The sequence below is a fragment of the Lampris incognitus genome, chromosome 1, assembly GCF_029633865.1.
Source record: "Lampris incognitus isolate fLamInc1 chromosome 1, fLamInc1.hap2, whole genome shotgun sequence".
NCBI classification, from domain to species: Eukaryota; Metazoa; Chordata; class Actinopteri; order Lampriformes; family Lampridae; genus Lampris; species Lampris incognitus.
The window spans coordinates 66,503,654-66,523,974 of NC_079211.1; positions in this window are offsets into that span (position 1 = coordinate 66,503,654).

Here is a 20,321-nt window from a genome sequence, read left to right on the forward strand (position 1 = left end):
TCATCTGGTCTCCTCTTATCTACCTAATGTCATCTGGTCTCCTCTTCTCTAACTAATGTCATCTGGACTCCTCTTCTCTAACTGATATCATCTGGTCTCTTCTCTAACTAATGTCATCTGGTCTCCTCTTCTCTAACTAATGTCATCTGGTCTCCTCTTCTCTAACTGATGTCATCTGGTCTCCTCTAACTAATGTAGTCTGGTCTCTTTTTCTCTAACTAATGACATCTGATGTCCTCTTCTGCAACTAATATCATCTGGTCTCCTCGCTAACTAATGTCCTCTGGTCTCTTCTCTAACTAATGTCATCTGGTCTCCTGTTCTCTCACTACTGTCATCTGGTCTCCTCTTCTCTAACTAATGTCATCTGGTCTCTTCTTCTCTAACTAATGTCATCTGGTCTCCTGTTCTCTAACTAATTTCATCTGGTCTCCTCTTCTCGAACTAATGTCATCTGGTGTCCTCTTCTCTAACTAATGTCATCTGGTCTACACTTCTCTAACTAATGTCATGTGGTCTCTTCTTCTCTTAAGTAATGTCATCTGGTCTCTTCTTCTCTAACTAATGTCATCTGATGTCCTCTTCTCTAACTAACGTCATCTGGTCTCCTCTAAGTAATGTCATCTGGTCTCTTCTTCTCTAACTAATGTCCTCTTCTCTAACTAACGTCATCTGGTCTCTTCTTCTCTAAGTAATGTCATCTGGTCTCTTCTTCTCTAACGAATGTCCTCTTCTCTAACTAACGTCATCTGGTCTCTTCTTCTCTAAGTAATGTCATCTGGTCTCTTCTTCTCTAACTAATGTCCTCTTCTCTAACTAACGTCATCTGGTCTCTTCTTCTCTAACTAATGTCATCTGGTCTCCTCTTCTCTTACGTATGTCATCTGGACACCTCTTCTCTAACTAATGTCATCTGGTCTCTTCGTCTCTAATGAATGGACTCTGATGTCTTCTTCTCTAACTAATGTCATCTTGGTCTCTTCTTCTCTACCTAATGTCATCTGGTGTCCTCTTCTCTACCTAATGTAATCTGGTCTCCTCTTCTCTAACTAATGTCATCTGGTCTCCTCTTCTCTAAGTAACGTCATCTGGTGTCCTCTTCTCTAACTAATGTCATCTGGTGTCCTCTTCATCTCTAACAAATAGCATCTGATGTCCTCTTCTCTAACTAAAGTCATCTTGGTCCCTTCTTCTCTACCTAATGTAATCTGGTGTCCTCTTCTCTACCTAATGTCATCTGGTCTCCTCTTCTCTAACTAATGTAATCTGATGTCCTCTTCTCTAACTAACGTCATCTGGTCTCTTCTTCTCTAACTAATGTCATCTGGTCTCTTCTCTAACTAATGTCATCTGGTGTCCTCTTCTCTAACTAATGTCATCTGGTGTCCTCTTCTCTAAGTAATGTCATCTGGTATCTTCTTCTCTAACTAATGTCATCTGGTCAACTCTTCTCTAACTAACGTCATCTGGTCTCTTCTCTAACTAATGTCATCTGGTGTCCTCTTCATCTCTAACAAATAGCATCTGATGTCCTCTTCTCTAACTAAAGTCATATTGGTCCCTTCTTCTCTACCTAATCTCATCTGATGTCCTCTTCTCTACCTAATGTCATCTGGTCTCTTCTTCTCTAACTATTGTCAGCTGGTCTCCTCTAACAAATGTCATGTGGCCTCTTCATCTCTAACTAATGTCATCTGATGTCCTCTTCTCTAACTGATATCATCTGGTCTCATTTTCTCTACCTAATGTCATCTGGTCTCTTCTCTAACTAATGTCATCTGGTGTCCTCTTCATCTCTAACAAATAGCATCTGATGTCCTCTTCTCTAACTAAAGTCATCTTGGTCCCTTCTTCTCTACCTAATGTAATCTGGTGTCCTCTTCTCTACCTAATGTCATCTTGGTCCCTTCTTCTCTACCTAATGTCATCTGGTCTCCTCTTCTCTAATTAATGTCATCTGGTCTACTCTAAATAATGTCATCTGGTCTCTTCTTCTCTAACAAATGGCCTCTGATGTCCTCTTCTCTACCTAATGTCATCTTGTTTCCTCTTCCCTAACTAAAGTCATCTGGTCTCTTCTCTAACTAATATCAGCTGGTCTCCTGTCATCTGGTCTCTTCTCTACCTAATGTCATCTGGTCTCCTCTTCTCTACCTAATGTCATCTGGTCTCCTCTTTACCTAATGTCATCTGGTCTCCTCTTATCTACCTAATGTCATCTGGTCTCCTCTTCTCTAACTAATGTCATCTGGACTCCTCTTCTCTAACTGATATCATCTGGTCTCTTCTCTAACTAATGTCATCTGGTCTCCTCTTCTCTAACTAATGTCATCTGGTCTCCTCTTCTCTAACTGATGTCATCTGGTCTCCTCTAACTAATGTAGTCTGGTCTCTTTTTCTCTAACTAATGACATCTGATGTCCTCTTCTGCAACTAATATCATCTGGTCTCCTCGCTAACTAATGTCCTCTGGTCTCTTCTCTAACTAATGTCATCTGGTCTCCTGTTCTCTCACTACTGTCATCTGGTCTCCTCTTCTCTAACTAATGTCATCTGGTCTCTTCTTCTCTAACTAATGTCATCTGGTCTCCTGTTCTCTAACTAATTTCATCTGGTCTCCTCTTCTCGAACTAATGTCATCTGGTGTCCTCTTCTCTAACTAATGTCATCTGGTCTACACTTCTCTAACTAATGTCATGTGGTCTCTTCTTCTCTTAAGTAATGTCATCTGGTCTCTTCTTCTCTAACTAATGTCATCTGATGTCCTCTTCTCTAACTAACGTCATCTGGTCTCCTCTAAGTAATGTCATCTGGTCTCTTCTTCTCTAACTAATGTCCTCTTCTCTAACTAACGTCATCTGGTCTCTTCTTCTCTAAGTAATGTCATCTGGTCTCTTCTTCTCTAACGAATGTCCTCTTCTCTAACTAACGTCATCTGGTCTCTTCTTCTCTAAGTAATGTCATCTGGTCTCTTCTTCTCTAACTAATGTCCTCTTCTCTAACTAACGTCATCTGGTCTCTTCTTCTCTAACTAATGTCATCTGGTCTCCTCTTCTCTTACGTATGTCATCTGGACACCTCTTCTCTAACTAATGTCATCTGGTCTCTTCGTCTCTAATAAATGGACTCTGATGTCTTCTTCTCTAACTAATGTCATCTTGGTCTCTTCTTCTCTACCTAATGTCATCTGGTGTCCTCTTCTCTACCTAATGTAATCTGGTCTCCTCTTCTCTAACTAATGTCATCTGGTCTCCTCTTCTCTAAGTAACGTCATCTGGTGTCCTCTTCTCTAACTAATGTCATCTGGTGTCCTCTTCATCTCTAACAAATAGCATCTGATGTCCTCTTCTCTAACTAAAGTCATCTTGGTCCCTTCTTCTCTACCTAATGTAATCTGGTGTCCTCTTCTCTACCTAATGTCATCTGGTCTCCTCTTCTCTAACTAATGTAATCTGATGTCCTCTTCTCTAACTAACGTCATCTGGTCTCTTCTTCTCTAACTAATGTCATCTGGTCTCTTCTCTAACTAATGTCATCTGGTGTCCTCTTCTCTAACTAATGTCATCTGGTGTCCTCTTCTCTAAGTAATGTCATCTGGTATCTTCTTCTCTAACTAATGTCATCTGGTCAACTCTTCTCTAACTAACGTCATCTGGTCTCTTCTCTAACTAATGTCATCTGGTGTCCTCTTCTCTAACTAATGTCATCTGGTCTACTCTTATCTAACTAATGTCATCTGGTGTCCTGTTCTCTTACTTATGTCATCTGGTCTCCTCTTCTCTAACTAATGTCATCTGGTCTCCTCTTCTCTAACTAATATCATCTGGTCTACTCTTATCTAACTAATGTCATCTGGTATCCTCTTCTCTAACTAATGTCATCTGGTCTCCTGTTCTCTTACTTATGTCATCTGGACACCTCTTCTCTAACTAATGTAATCTGGTCTCCTGTTCTCTAACAAATGTCATCTGGTGTCCTCTTCTCTAACTAATGTCATCTGGTCTACTCTTATCTAACTAATGTCATCTGGTGTCCTCTTCTCTAACTAATGTCATCTGGTCTCCTGTTCTCTTACTTATGTCATCTGGTCTCCTCTTCTCTAACTAATGTCATCTGGTCTACTCTTATCTAACTAATGTCATCTGGTGTCCTCTTCTCTAACTAATGTCATCTGGTCTCCTCTTCTCTAACTAATGTCATCTGGTGTTCTCTTCTCTAACTAATGTCATCTGGTCTCTTCTTCTCTAAGTAAGGACATCTGGTCTCTTCTTCTCTAACTAATGTCATCTGATGTCCTCTTCTCTAACTAACGTCATCTGGTCTCCTGTTCTCTTACTTATGTCATCTGGTCTCCTCTTCTCTAACTAATGTCATCTGGTCTACTCTTATCTAACTAATGTCATCTGGTGTCCTCTTCTCTAACTAATGTCATCTGGTTTCCTCTTCCCTAACTAAAGTCATCTGGTCTCTTCTCTAACTAATGTCAGCTGGTCTGCTGTCATCTGGTCTCTTCTCTAACTAATGTCATCTGGTCTCCTCTTCTCTACCTAATGTCATCTGGTCTCCTCTTCCCTAACTAAAGTCATCTGGTCTCTTCTCTAACTAATGTAAGCTGGTTTCCTGTCATCTGGTCTCTTCTCTAACTAATGTCATCTAGTCTTTTCTTCCCTAACTAAAGTCATCTGGTCTCTTCTCTAACTAATGTCATCTGGTCTCCTCTTCTCTACCTAATGTCATCTTGTTTCCTCTTCCCTAACTAAAGTCATCTGGTCTCTTCTCTAACTAATATCAGCTGGTCTCCTGTCATCTGGTCTCTTCTCTACCTAATGTCATCTGGTCTCCTCTTCTCTACCTAATGTCATCTGGTCTCCTCTTTACCTAATGTCATCTGGTCTCCTCTTATCTACCTAATGTCATCTGGTCTCCTCTTCTCTAACTAATGTCATCTGGACTCCTCTTCTCTAACTGATATCATCTGGTCTCTTCTCTAACTAATGTCATCTGGTCTCCTCTTCTCTAACTAATGTCATCTGGTCTCCTCTTCTCTAACTGATGTCATCTGGTCTCCTCTAACTAATGTAGTCTGGTCTCTTTTTCTCTAACTAATGACATCTGATGTCCTCTTCTGCAACTAATATCATCTGGTCTCCTCGCTAACTAATGTCCTCTGGTCTCTTCTCTAACTAATGTCATCTGGTCTCCTGTTCTCTCACTACTGTCATCTGGTCTCCTCTTCTCTAACTAATGTCATCTGGTCTCTTCTTCTCTAACTAATGTCATCTGGTCTCCTGTTCTCTAACTAATTTCATCTGGTCTCCTCTTCTCGAACTAATGTCATCTGGTGTCCTCTTCTCTAACTAATGTCATCTGGTCTACACTTCTCTAACTAATGTCATGTGGTCTCTTCTTCTCTTAAGTAATGTCATCTGGTCTCTTCTTCTCTAACTAATGTCATCTGATGTCCTCTTCTCTAACTAACGTCATCTGGTCTCCTCTAAGTAATGTCATCTGGTCTCTTCTTCTCTAACTAATGTCCTCTTCTCTAACTAACGTCATCTGGTCTCTTCTTCTCTAAGTAATGTCATCTGGTCTCTTCTTCTCTAACGAATGTCCTCTTCTCTAACTAACGTCATCTGGTCTCTTCTTCTCTAAGTAATGTCATCTGGTCTCTTCTTCTCTAACTAATGTCCTCTTCTCTAACTAACGTCATCTGGTCTCTTCTTCTCTAACTAATGTCATCTGGTCTCCTCTTCTCTTACGTATGTCATCTGGACACCTCTTCTCTAACTAATGTCATCTGGTCTCTTCGTCTCTAATGAATGGACTCTGATGTCTTCTTCTCTAACTAATGTCATCTTGGTCTCTTCTTCTCTACCTAATGTCATCTGGTGTCCTCTTCTCTACCTAATGTAATCTGGTCTCCTCTTCTCTAACTAATGTCATCTGGTCTCCTCTTCTCTAAGTAACGTCATCTGGTGTCCTCTTCTCTAACTAATGTCATCTGGTGTCCTCTTCATCTCTAACAAATAGCATCTGATGTCCTCTTCTCTAACTAAAGTCATCTTGGTCCCTTCTTCTCTACCTAATGTAATCTGGTGTCCTCTTCTCTACCTAATGTCATCTGGTCTCCTCTTCTCTAACTAATGTAATCTGATGTCCTCTTCTCTAACTAACGTCATCTGGTCTCTTCTTCTCTAACTAATGTCATCTGGTCTCTTCTCTAACTAATGTCATCTGGTGTCCTCTTCTCTAACTAATGTCATCTGGTGTCCTCTTCTCTAAGTAATGTCATCTGGTATCTTCTTCTCTAACTAATGTCATCTGGTCAACTCTTCTCTAACTAACGTCATCTGGTCTCTTCTCTAACTAATGTCATCTGGTGTCCTCTTCATCTCTAACAAATAGCATCTGATGTCCTCTTCTCTAACTAAAGTCATATTGGTCCCTTCTTCTCTACCTAATCTCATCTGATGTCCTCTTCTCTACCTAATGTCATCTGGTCTCTTCTTCTCTAACTATTGTCAGCTGGTCTCCTCTAACAAATGTCATGTGGCCTCTTCATCTCTAACTAATGTCATCTGATGTCCTCTTCTCTAACTGATATCATCTGGTCTCATTTTCTCTACCTAATGTCATCTGGTCTCTTCTCTAACTAATGTCATCTGGTGTCCTCTTCATCTCTAACAAATAGCATCTGATGTCCTCTTCTCTAACTAAAGTCATCTTGGTCCCTTCTTCTCTACCTAATGTAATCTGGTGTCCTCTTCTCTACCTAATGTCATCTTGGTCCCTTCTTCTCTACCTAATGTCATCTGGTCTCCTCTTCTCTAATTAATGTCATCTGGTCTACTCTAAATAATGTCATCTGGTCTCTTCTTCTCTAACAAATGGCCTCTGATGTCCTCTTCTCTACCTAATGTCATCTTGTTTCCTCTTCCCTAACTAAAGTCATCTGGTCTCTTCTCTAACTAATATCAGCTGGTCTCCTGTCATCTGGTCTCTTCTCTACCTAATGTCATCTGGTCTCCTCTTCTCTACCTAATGTCATCTGGTCTCCTCTTTACCTAATGTCATCTGGTCTCCTCTTATCTACCTAATGTCATCTGGTCTCCTCTTCTCTAACTAATGTCATCTGGACTCCTCTTCTCTAACTGATATCATCTGGTCTCTTCTCTAACTAATGTCATCTGGTCTCCTCTTCTCTAACTAATGTCATCTGGTCTCCTCTTCTCTAACTGATGTCATCTGGTCTCCTCTAACTAATGTAGTCTGGTCTCTTTTTCTCTAACTAATGACATCTGATGTCCTCTTCTGCAACTAATATCATCTGGTCTCCTCGCTAACTAATGTCCTCTGGTCTCTTCTCTAACTAATGTCATCTGGTCTCCTGTTCTCTCACTACTGTCATCTGGTCTCCTCTTCTCTAACTAATGTCATCTGGTCTCTTCTTCTCTAACTAATGTCATCTGGTCTCCTGTTCTCTAACTAATTTCATCTGGTCTCCTCTTCTCGAACTAATGTCATCTGGTGTCCTCTTCTCTAACTAATGTCATCTGGTCTACACTTCTCTAACTAATGTCATGTGGTCTCTTCTTCTCTTAAGTAATGTCATCTGGTCTCTTCTTCTCTAACTAATGTCATCTGATGTCCTCTTCTCTAACTAACGTCATCTGGTCTCCTCTAAGTAATGTCATCTGGTCTCTTCTTCTCTAACTAATGTCCTCTTCTCTAACTAACGTCATCTGGTCTCTTCTTCTCTAAGTAATGTCATCTGGTCTCTTCTTCTCTAACGAATGTCCTCTTCTCTAACTAACGTCATCTGGTCTCTTCTTCTCTAAGTAATGTCATCTGGTCTCTTCTTCTCTAACTAATGTCCTCTTCTCTAACTAACGTCATCTGGTCTCTTCTTCTCTAACTAATGTCATCTGGTCTCCTCTTCTCTTACGTATGTCATCTGGACACCTCTTCTCTAACTAATGTCATCTGGTCTCTTCGTCTCTAATAAATGGACTCTGATGTCTTCTTCTCTAACTAATGTCATCTTGGTCTCTTCTTCTCTACCTAATGTCATCTGGTGTCCTCTTCTCTACCTAATGTAATCTGGTCTCCTCTTCTCTAACTAATGTCATCTGGTCTCCTCTTCTCTAAGTAACGTCATCTGGTGTCCTCTTCTCTAACTAATGTCATCTGGTGTCCTCTTCATCTCTAACAAATAGCATCTGATGTCCTCTTCTCTAACTAAAGTCATCTTGGTCCCTTCTTCTCTACCTAATGTAATCTGGTGTCCTCTTCTCTACCTAATGTCATCTGGTCTCCTCTTCTCTAACTAATGTAATCTGATGTCCTCTTCTCTAACTAACGTCATCTGGTCTCTTCTTCTCTAACTAATGTCATCTGGTCTCTTCTCTAACTAATGTCATCTGGTGTCCTCTTCTCTAACTAATGTCATCTGGTGTCCTCTTCTCTAAGTAATGTCATCTGGTATCTTCTTCTCTAACTAATGTCATCTGGTCAACTCTTCTCTAACTAACGTCATCTGGTCTCTTCTCTAACTAATGTCATCTGGTGTCCTCTTCATCTCTAACAAATAGCATCTGATGTCCTCTTCTCTAACTAAAGTCATATTGGTCCCTTCTTCTCTACCTAATCTCATCTGATGTCCTCTTCTCTACCTAATGTCATCTGGTCTCTTCTTCTCTAACTATTGTCAGCTGGTCTCCTCTAACAAATGTCATGTGGCCTCTTCATCTCTAACTAATGTCATCTGATGTCCTCTTCTCTAACTGATGTCATCTGGTCTCATTTTCTCTACCTAATGTCATCTGGTCTCTTCTCTAACTAATGTCATCTGGTGTCCTCTTCATCTCTAACAAATAGCATCTGATGTCCTCTTCTCTAACTAAAGTCATCTTGGTCCCTTCTTCTCTACCTAATGTAATCTGGTGTCCTCTTCTCTACCTAATGTCATCTTGGTCCCTTCTTCTCTACCTAATGTAATCTGGTGTCCTCTTCTCTACCTAATGTCATCTGGTCTCCTCTTCTCTAATTAATGTCATCTGGTCTCCTCTAAATAATGTCATCTGGTCTCTTCTTCTCTAACAAATGGCCTCTGATGTCCTCTTCTCTAACTAATGTCATCTTGGTCTCTTCTTCTCTAATTAATGTCAACTGGTCTCCTCTTGTCTAACTAATGTCATCTGGTGTCCTCTTCTCTAACTAATGTCATCTGGTGTCCTCTTCTCTAACTAATGTCATCTGGTTTACTCTTCTCTAACTAATGTCATCTGGTGTCCTCTTCTCTAACTAATGTCATCTGGTTTACTCTTCTCTAACTAATGTCATCTGGTGTCCTCTTCTCTAACTAATGTCATCTGGTCTCCTCTTCTCTAACTAATGTCATCTGGTGTCCTTTTCTCTAACTAATGTCATCTGATGTCCTCTTCTCTAACTAAAGTCATCTTGGTCCCTTCTTCTCTACCTAATGTCATCTGATGTCCTCTTCTCTACCTAATGTCATCTGGTCTCTTCTTCTCTAACTAATGTCAGCTGGTCTCCTCTAACTAATGTCATGTGGTCTCTTCATCTCTAACTAATGTCATCTGATGTCCTCTTCTCCAACTAATGTCATCTGGTCTCCATTTCTATACCTAATGTCACCTGGTCTCCTCTTCTCTAATTAATGTCATCTGGTCTTCTCTTATCTAACTAATGTCATCTGGTCTACTCTTATCTAACTAATGTCATCTGGTGTCCTCTTCTCTAACTAATGTCATCTGGTCTCTTCGTCTCTAATAAATGGACTCTGATGTCCTCTTCTCTAACTAATGTCATCTTGGTCTCTTCTTCTCTACCTAATGTCATCTGGTGTCCTTTTCTCTACCTAATGTAATCTGGTCTCCTCTTCTCTAACTAAAGTCATCTGGTGTCCTGTTCTCTTACTTATGTCATCTGGACACCTCTTCTCTAACTAATGTCATCTGGTCTTCTCTTATCTAACTAATGCCATCTGGTGTCCTCTTCTCTAACTAATGTCATCTGGTCTCCTGTTCTCTTACTTATGTCATCGGGTTTCCTCTTCTCTAACTAATGTCATCTGGTCTACTCTTATCTAACTAATGTCATCTGGTGTCCTCTTCTCTAACTAATGTCATCTGGTCTCTTCGTCTCTAATAAATGGACTCTGATGTCCTCTTCTCTAACTAATGTCATCTTGGTCTCTTCTTCTCTACCTAATGTCATCTGGTGTCCTCTTCTCTACCTAATGTAATCTGGTCTCCTCTTCTCTACCTAATGTCATCTGGTGTCCTCTTCTCTACCTAATGTAATCTGGTCTCCTCTTCTCTAACTAATGTCATCTGGTATCCTCTTCTCTAACTAATGTCATCTGGTCTCCTGTTCTCTTACTTATGTCATCTGGACACCTCTTGTCTAACTAATGTCATCTGGTCTCCTGTTCTCTAACAAATGTCATCTGGTATCCTCTTCTCTAACTAATGTCATCTGGTGTCCTCTTCTTTAACTAATGTCATCTGGTCTACTCTTATCTAACTAATGTCATCTGGTATCCTCTTCTCTAACTAATGTCATCTGGTCTCCTGTTCTCTTACTTATGTCATCTGGTCTCCTCTTCTCTAACTAATGTCATCTGGTCTCCTCTTCTCTAACTAATGTCATCTGGTCTACTCTTATCTAACTAATGTCATCTGGTATCCTCTTCTCTAACTAATGTCATCTGGTGTCCTCTTCTTTAACTAATGTCATCTGGTCTCCTGTTCGCTTACTTATGTCATCTGGTCTCCTCTTCTCTAACTAATGTCATCTGGTGTCCTCTTCTCTAATTAATGTTATCTGGTCTCCTCTAAATAATTTCATCTGGTCTCTTCTTCTCTAACTAAAGTCATCTGGTCTCTTCGTCTCTAACTAATGTCATCTGGTCTCCTGTTCTCTTACTTATGTCATCTGGTCTCCTCTTCTCTAACTAATGTCATCTGGTCTCCTCTTCTCTAACTAATGTCATCTGGTCTACTCTTATCTAACTAATGTCATCTGGTATCCTCTTCTCTAACTAATGTCATCTGGTCTCCTGTTCTCTTACTTATGTCATCTGGACACCTCTTGTCTAACTAATGTCATCTGGTCTCCTGTTCGCTTACTTATGTCATCTGGTCTCCTCTTCTCTAACTAATGTCATCTGGTGTCCTCTTCTCTAATTAATGTTATCTGGTCTCCTCTAAATAATTTCATCTGGTCTCTTCTTCTCTACCTAATGTCATCTGGTATCCTCTTCTCTAACTAATGTCATCTGGTCTCCTGTTCTCTTACTTATGTCATCTGGTCTCCTCTTCTCTAACTAATGTCATCTGGTCTCCTCTTCTCTAACTAATGTCATCTGGTCTACTCTTATCTAACTAATGTCATCTGGTATCCTCTTCTCTAACTAATGTCATCTGGTCTCCTGTTCTCTTACTTATGTCATCTGGACACCTCTTGTCTAACTAATGTCATCTGGTCTCCTGTTCTCTAACAAATGTCATCTGGTATCCTCTTCTCTAACTAATGTCATCTGGTGTCCTCTTCTTTAACTAATGTCATCTGGTCTCCTGTTCGCTTACTTATGTCATCTGGTCTCCTCTTCTCTAACTAATGTCATCTGGTGTCCTCTTCTCTAATTAATGTTATCTGGTCTCCTCTAAATAATTTCATCTGGTCTCTTCTTCTCTAACTAAAGTCATCTGGTCTCTTCGTCTCTAATAAATGGACTCTGATGTCCTCTTCTCTAACTAATGTCATCTTGGTCTCTTCTTCTCTACCTAATGTCATCTGGTCTCCTGTTCTCTAACAAATGTCATCTGGTGTCTTCTTCTCTAACTAATGTCATCTGGTCTACTCTTATCTAACTAATGTCATCTGGTGTCCTGTTCTCTTACTTATGTCATCTGGTCTCCTCTTCTCTAACTAATGTTATCTGGTCTCCTCTTCTCTAACTAATGTCATCTGGTCTTCTCTTATCTAACTAATGTCATCTGGTGTCCTCTTCTCTAACTAATGTCATCTGGTCTACTCTTATCTAACTAATGTCATATGGTGTCCTCTTCTCTAACTAATGTCATCTGGTCTCTTCTTCTCTAACTAATGTCATCTGGTCTCTTCTTCTCTAACTAATGTCCTCTGGTCTCTTCTCTAACTAATGTCATCTGGTCTCTTCTTCTCTAAGTAAGGTCATCTGGTCTACTCTTATCTAACTAATGTCATCTGGTATCCTCTTCTCTAACTAATGTCATCTGGTCTCCTGTTCTCTAACTAATGTCATCTGGTGTCCTCTTCTAAAACTAATGTCATCTGGTCTCTTCTTCTCTAACTAATGTTATCTGGTCTCTTCTTCTCTAACTAATGTCCTCTGGTCTCTTCTCTAACTAATGTCATCTGGTCTCTTCTTCTCTAACTAATGTCATCTGATGTCCTCTTCTCTAACTAACGTCATCTGGTCTCTTCTTCTCTAACTAATGTCATCTGGTCTCTTCTCTAACTAATGTCATCTGGTGTCCTCTTCTCTAACTAATGTCATCTGGTATCTTCTTCTCTAACTAATGTCATCTGGTCAACTCTTCTCTAACTAACATCATCTGGTCTCTTCTCTAACTAATGTCATCTGGTGTCCTCTTCATCTCTAACAAATAGCATCTGATGTCCTCTTCTCTAACTAAAGTGATATTGGTCCCTTCTTCTCTACCTAATCTCATCTGATGTCCTCTTCTCTACCTAATGTCATTTGGTCTCTTCTTCTCTAACTATTGTCAGCTGGTCTCCTCTAACAAATGTCATGTGGCCTCTTCATCTCTAACTAATGTCATCTGATGTCCTCCTCTCTAACTAATGTCATCTGGTCCCATTTTCTCTACCTAATGTCATCTGGTCTCTTCTCTAACTAATGTCATCTGGTGTCCTCTTCATCTCTAACAAATAGCATCTGATGTCCTCTTCTCTAACTAAAGTCATCTTGGTCCCTTCTTCTCTACCTAATGTAATCTGGTGTCCTCTTCTCTACCTAATGTCATCTGGTCTCCTCTTCTCTAATTAATGTCATCTGGTCTCCTCTAAATAATGTCATCTGGTCTCTTCTTCTCTAACAAATGGCCTCTGATGTCCTCTTCTCTAACTAATGTCATCTTGGTCTCTTCTTCTCTAACTAATGTCAACTGGTCTCCTCTTGTCTAACTAATGTCATCTGGTGTCCTCTTCTCTATCAAATGTCATCTGGTCTCCTGTTCTCTACCTAATATCATCTGGTCTCTTCTCTAGCTAATGTCATCTGGTGTCCTAATCTCTAACTAATGTCATCTGATGTCCTCTTCTCTAACTAAAGTCATCTTGTTCCCTTCTTCTCTACCTAATGTCATCTGATGTCCTCTTCTCTACCTAATGTCATCTGGTGTCCTCTTCTCTAAGTAATGTCATCTGGTCTATTCTTCTCTAAGTAATGTCATCTGGTCTCTTCTTCTTTAACTAATGTCCTCTTCTCTAACTAACGTCATCTGGTCTCTTCTTCTCTAAGTAATGTCATCTGGTCTCTTCTCCTCTAACTAATGTGCTCTTCTCTAACTAACGTCATCTGGTCTCTTCTTCTCTAAGTAATGTCATCTGGTCTCTTCTTCTCTAACGAATGTCCTCTTCTCTAACTAACGTCATCTGGTCTCTTCTTCTCTGAGTAATGTCATCTGGTCTCTTCTTCTCTAACTAATGTCCTCTTCTCTAACTAACGTCATCTGGTCTCTTCTTCTCTAACTAATGTCATCTGGTCTCCTCTTCTCTAAGTAACGTCATCTGGTGTCCTCTTCTCTAACTAATGTCATCTGGTGTCCTCTTCATCTCTAACAAATAGCATCTGATGTCCTCTTCTCTAACTAAAGTCATCTTGGTCCCTTCTTCTCTACCTAATGTAATCTGGTGTCCTCTTCTCTACCTAATGTCATCTGGTCTCCTCTTCTCTAATTAATGTCATCTGGTCTCCTCTAAATAATGTCATCTGGTCTCTTCTTCTCTAACTAAAGTCATCTGGTCTCTTCGTCTCTAACAAATGGCCTCTGATGTCCTCTTCTCTAACTAATGTCATCTTTGTCTCTTCTTCTCTACCTAATGTCATCTGGTGTCCTCTTCTCTACCCAATGTAATCTGGTCTCCTCTTCTCTAACTAAAGTCATCTGGTCTCCTGTTCTCTTACTTATGTCATCTGGACACCTCTTCTCTAACTAATGTCATCTGGTCTTCTCTTATCTAACTAATGTCATCTGGTGTCCTCTTCTCTAACTAATGTCATCTGGTCTCCTGTTCTCTTACTTATGTCATCGGGTTTCCTCTTCTCTAACTAATGTCATCTGGTCTACTCTTATCTAACTAATGTCATCTGGTGTCCTCTTCTCTAACTAATGTCATCTGGTCTCTTCGTCTCTAATAAATGGACTCTGATGTCCTCTTCTCTAACTAATGTCATCTTGGTCTCTTCTTCTCTACCTAATGTCATCTGGTGTCCTCTTCTCTACCTAATGTAATCTGGTCTCCTCTTCTCTACCTAATGTCATCTGGTGTCCTCTTCTCTACCTAATGTAATCTGGTCTCCTCTTCTCTAACTAATGTCATCTGGTATCCTCTTCTCTAACTAATGTCATCTGGTCTCCTGTTCTCTTACTTATGTCATCTGGACACCTCTTGTCTAACTAATGTCATCTGGTCTCCTGTTCTCTAACAAATGTCCTCTGGTATCCTCTTCTCTAACTAATGTAATCTGGTCTCCTCTTCTCTAACTAATGTCATCTGGTATCCTCTTCTCTAACTAATGTCATCTGGTCTCCTGTTCTCTTACTTATGTCATCTGGACACCTCTTGTCTAACTAATGTCATCTTGTCTCCTGTTCTCTTACTTATGTCATCTGGTCTCCTCTTCTCTAACTAATGTCATCTGGTCTCCTCTTCTCTAACTAATGTCATCTGGTCTACTCTTCTCTAACTAATGTCATCTGGTATCCTCTTCTCTAACTAATGTCATCTGGTCTCCTGTTCTCTTACTTATGTCATCTGGACACCTATTCTCTAACTAATGTCATCTGGTCTCTTCGTCTCTAATAAATGGACTCTGATGTCTTCTTCTCTAACTAATGTCATCTTGGTCTCTTCTTCTCTACCTAATGTCATCTGGTGTCCTCTTCTCTACCTAATGTAATCTGGTCTCCTCTTCTCTAACTAATGTCATCTGGTATCCTCTTCTCTAACTAATGTCATCTGGTCTCCTGTTCTCTTACTTATGTCATCTGGACACCTCTTGTCTAACTAATGTCATCTGGTCTCCTGTTCTCTAACAAATGTCATCTGGTATCCTCTTCTCTAACTAATGTCATCTGGTGTCCTCTTCTTTAACTAATGTCATCTGGTCTCCTGTTCTCTTACTTATGTCATCTGGTCTCCTCTTCTCTAACTAATGTCATCTGGTGTCCTCTTCTCTAACTAATGTCATCTGGTCTACTCTTATCTAACTAATGTCATCTGGTGTCCTCTTCTCTAACTAATGTCATCTGGTCTCCTGTTCTCTAACTAATGTCATCTGGTGTCCTCTTCTAAAACTAATGTCATCTGGTCTCTTCTTCTCTAACTAATGTTATCTGGTCTCTTCTTCTCTAACTAATGTCCTCTGGTCTCTTCTCTAAGTAAGGTCATCTGGTCTCTTCTTCTCTAACTAATGTCATCTGATGTCCTCTTCTCTAACTAACGTCATCTGGTCTCTTCTTCTCTAACTAATGTCATCTGGTCTCTTCTCTAACTAATGTCATCTGGTGTCCTCTTCTCTAACTAATGTCATCTGGTGTCCTCTTCTCTAAGTAATGTCATCTGGTATCTTCTTCTCTAACTAATGTCATCTGGTCAACTCTTCTCTAACTAACGTCATCTGGTCTCTTCTCTAACTAATGTCATCTGGTGTCCTCTTCATCTCTAACAAATAGCATCTGATGTCCTCTTCTCTAACTAAAGTCATATTGGTCCCTTCTTCTCTACCTAATCTCATCTGATGTCCTCTTCTCTAACTAATGTCATCTGGTCTCATTTTCTCTACCTAATGTCATCTGGTCTCTTCTCTACCTAATGTCATCTGGTCTCTTCTCTAACTAATGTCATCTGGTGTCCTCTTCATCTCTAACAAATAGCATCTGATGTCCTCTTCTCTAACTAAAGTCATATTGGTCCCTTCTTCTCTACCTAATGTAATCTGGTGTCTTCTTCTCTAACTAATGTCATCTGGTCTCTTCGTCTCTAATAAATGGACTCTGATGTCCTCTTCTCTAACTAATGTCATCTTGGTCTCTTCTTCTCTACCTAATGTCATCTGGTCTCCTGTTCTCTAACAAATGTCATCTGGTGTCTTCTTCTCTAACTAATGTCATCTGGTCTACTCTTATCTAACTAATGTCATCTGGTGTCCTGTTCTCTTACTTATGTCATCTGGTCTCCTCTTCTCTAACTAATGTTATCTGGTCTCCTCTTCTCTAACTAATGTCATCTGGTCTTCTCTTATCTAACTAATGTCATCTGGTGTCCTCTTCTCTAACTAATGTCATCTGGTCTACTCTTATCTAACTAATGTCATATGGTGTCCTCTTCTCTAACTAATGTCATCTGGTCTCTTCTTCTCTAACTAATGTCATCTGGTCTCTTCTTCTCTAACTAATGTCCTCTGGTCTCTTCTCTAACTAATGTCATCTGGTCTCTTCTTCTCTAAGTAAGGTCATCTGGTCTACTCTTATCTAACTAATGTCATCTGGTATCCTCTTCTCTAACTAATGTCATCTGGTCTCCTGTTCTCTAACTAATGTCATCTGGTGTCCTCTTCTAAAACTAATGTCATCTGGTCTCTTCTTCTCTAACTAATGTTATCTGGTCTCTTCTTCTCTAACTAATGTCCTCTGGTCTCTTCTCTAACTAATGTCATCTGGTCTCTTCTTCTCTAACTAATGTCATCTGATGTCCTCTTCTCTAACTAACGTCATCTGGTCTCTTCTTCTCTAACTAATGTCATCTGGTCTCTTCTCTAACTAATGTCATCTGGTGTCCTCTTCTCTAACTAATGTCATCTGGTATCTTCTTCTCTAACTAATGTCATCTGGTCAACTCTTCTCTAACTAACATCATCTGGTCTCTTCTCTAACTAATGTCATCTGGTGTCCTCTTCATCTCTAACAAATAGCATCTGATGTCCTCTTCTCTAACTAAAGTGATATTGGTCCCTTCTTCTCTACCTAATCTCATCTGATGTCCTCTTCTCTACCTAATGTCATTTGGTCTCTTCTTCTCTAACTATTGTCAGCTGGTCTCCTCTAACAAATGTCATGTGGCCTCTTCATCTCTAACTAATGTCATCTGATGTCCTCCTCTCTAACTAATGTCATCTGGTCCCATTTTCTCTACCTAATGTCATCTGGTCTCTTCTCTAACTAATGTCATCTGGTGTCCTCTTCATCTCTAACAAATAGCATCTGATGTCCTCTTCTCTAACTAAAGTCATCTTGGTCCCTTCTTCTCTACCTAATGTAATCTGGTGTCCTCTTCTCTACCTAATGTCATCTGGTCTCCTCTTCTCTAATTAATGTCATCTGGTCTCCTCTAAATAATGTCATCTGGTCTCTTCTTCTCTAACAAATGGCCTCTGATGTCCTCTTCTCTAACTAATGTCATCTTGGTCTCTTCTTCTCTAACTAATGTCAACTGGTCTCCTCTTGTCTAACTAATGTCATCTGGTGTCCTCTTCTCTATCAAATGTCATCTGGTCTCCTGTTCTCTACCTAATATCATCTGGTCTCTTCTCTAGCTAATGTCATCTGGTGTCCTAATCTCTAACTAATGTCATCTGATGTCCTCTTCTCTAACTAAAGTCATCTTGTTCCCTTCTTCTCTACCTAATGTCATCTGATGTCCTCTTCTCTACCTAATGTCATCTGGTGTCCTCTTCTCTAAGTAATGTCATCTGGTCTATTCTTCTCTAACTAATGTAATCTGGTCTCCTCTTCTCTACCTAATGTCATCTGGTGTCCTCTTCTCTACCTAATGTAATCTGGTCTCCTCTTCTCTAACTAATGTCATCTGGTATCCTCTTCTCTAACTAATGTCATCTGGTCTCCTGTTCTCTTACTTATGTCATCTGGACACCTCTTGTCTAACTAATGTCATCTGGTCTCCTCTTCTCTAACAAATGTCCTCTGGTATCCTCTTCTCTAACTAATGTAATCTGGTCTCCTCTTCTCTAACTAATGTCATCTGGTATCCTCTTCTCTAACTAATGTCATCTGGTCTCCTGTTCTCTTACTTATGTCATCTGGACACCTCTTGTCTAACTAATGTCATCTTGTCTCCTGTTCTCTTACTTATGTCATCTGGTCTCCTCTTCTCTAACTAATGTCATCTGGTCTCCTCTTCTCTAACTAATGTCATCTGGTCTACTCTTCTCTAACTAATGTCATCTGGTATCCTCTTCTCTAACTAATGTCATCTGGTCTCCTGTTCTCTTACTTATGTCATCTGGACACCTATTCTCTAACTAATGTCATCTGGTCTCTTCGTCTCTAATAAATGGACTCTGATGTCTTCTTCTCTAACTAATGTCATCTTGGTCTCTTCTTCTCTACCTAATGTCATCTGGTGTCCTCTTCTCTACCTAATGTAATCTGGTCTCCTCTTCTCTAACTAATGTCATCTGGTATCCTCTTCTCTAACTAATGTCATCTGGTCTCCTGTTCTCTTACTTATGTCATCTGGACACCTCTTGTCTAACTAATGTCATCTGGTCTCCTGTTCTCTAACAAATGTCATCTGGTATCCTCTTCTCTAACTAATGTCATCTGGTGTCCTCTTCTTTAACTAATGTCATCTGGTCTCCTGTTCTCTTACTTATGTCATCTGGTCTCCTCTTCTCTAACTAATGTCATCTGGTGTCCTCTTCTCTAACTAATGTCATCTGGTCTACTCTTATCTAACTAATGTCATCTGGTGTCCTCTTCTCTAACTAATGTCATCTGGTCTCCTGTTCTCTAACTAATGTCATCTGGTGTCCTCTTCTAAAACTAATGTCATCTGGTCTCTTCTTCTCTAACTAATGTTATCTGGTCTCTTCTTCTCTAACTAATGTCCTCTGGTCTCTTCTCTAAGTAAGGTCATCTGGTCTCTTCTTCTCTAACTAATGTCATCTGATGTCCTCTTCTCTAACTAACGTCATCTGGTCTCTTCTTCTCTAACTAATGTCATCTGGTCTCTTCTCTAACTAATGTCATCTGGTGTCCTCTTCTCTAACTAATGTCATCTGGTGTCCTCTTCTCTAAGTAATGTCATCTGGTATCTTCTTCTCTAACTAATGTCATCTGGTCAACTCTTCTCTAACTAACGTCATCTGGTCTCTTCTCTAACTAATGTCATCTGGTGTCCTCTTCATCTCTAACAAATAGCATCTGATGTCCTCTTCTCTAACTAAAGTCATATTGGTCCCTTCTTCTCTACCTAATCTCATCTGATGTCCTCTTCTCTAACTAATGTCATCTGGTCTCATTTTCTCTACCTAATGTCATCTGGTCTCTTCTCTACCTAATGTCATCTGGTCTCTTCTCTAACTAATGTCATCTGGTGTCCTCTTCATCTCTAACAAATAGCATCTGATGTCCTCTTCTCTAACTAAAGTCATATTGGTCCCTTCTTCTCTACCTAATGTAATCTGGTGTCTTCTTCTCTAACTAATGTCATCTGGTCTCTTCGTCTCTAATAAATGGACTCTGATGTCCTCTTCTCTAACTAATGTCATCTTGGTCTCTTCTTCTCTACCTAATGTCATCTGGTCTCCTGTTCTCTAACAAATGTCATCTGGTGTCTTCTTCTCTAACTAATGTCATCTGGTCTACTCTTATCTAACTAATGTCATCTGGTGTCCTGTTCTCTTACTTATGTCATCTGGTCTCCTCTTCTCTAACTAATGTTATCTGGTCTCCTCTTCTCTAACTAATGTCATCTGGTCTTCTCTTATCTAACTAATGTCATCTGGTGTCCTCTTCTCTAACTAATGTCATCTGGTCTACTCTTATCTAACTAATGTCATATGGTGTCCTCTTCTCTAACTAATGTCATCTGGTCTCTTCTTCTCTAACTAATGTCATCTGGTCTCTTCTTCTCTAACTAATGTCCTCTGGTCTCTTCTCTAACTAATGTCATCTGGTCTCTTCTTCTCTAAGTAAGGTCATCTGGTCTACTCTTATCTAACTAATGTCATCTGGTATCCTCTTCTCTAACTAATGTCATCTGGT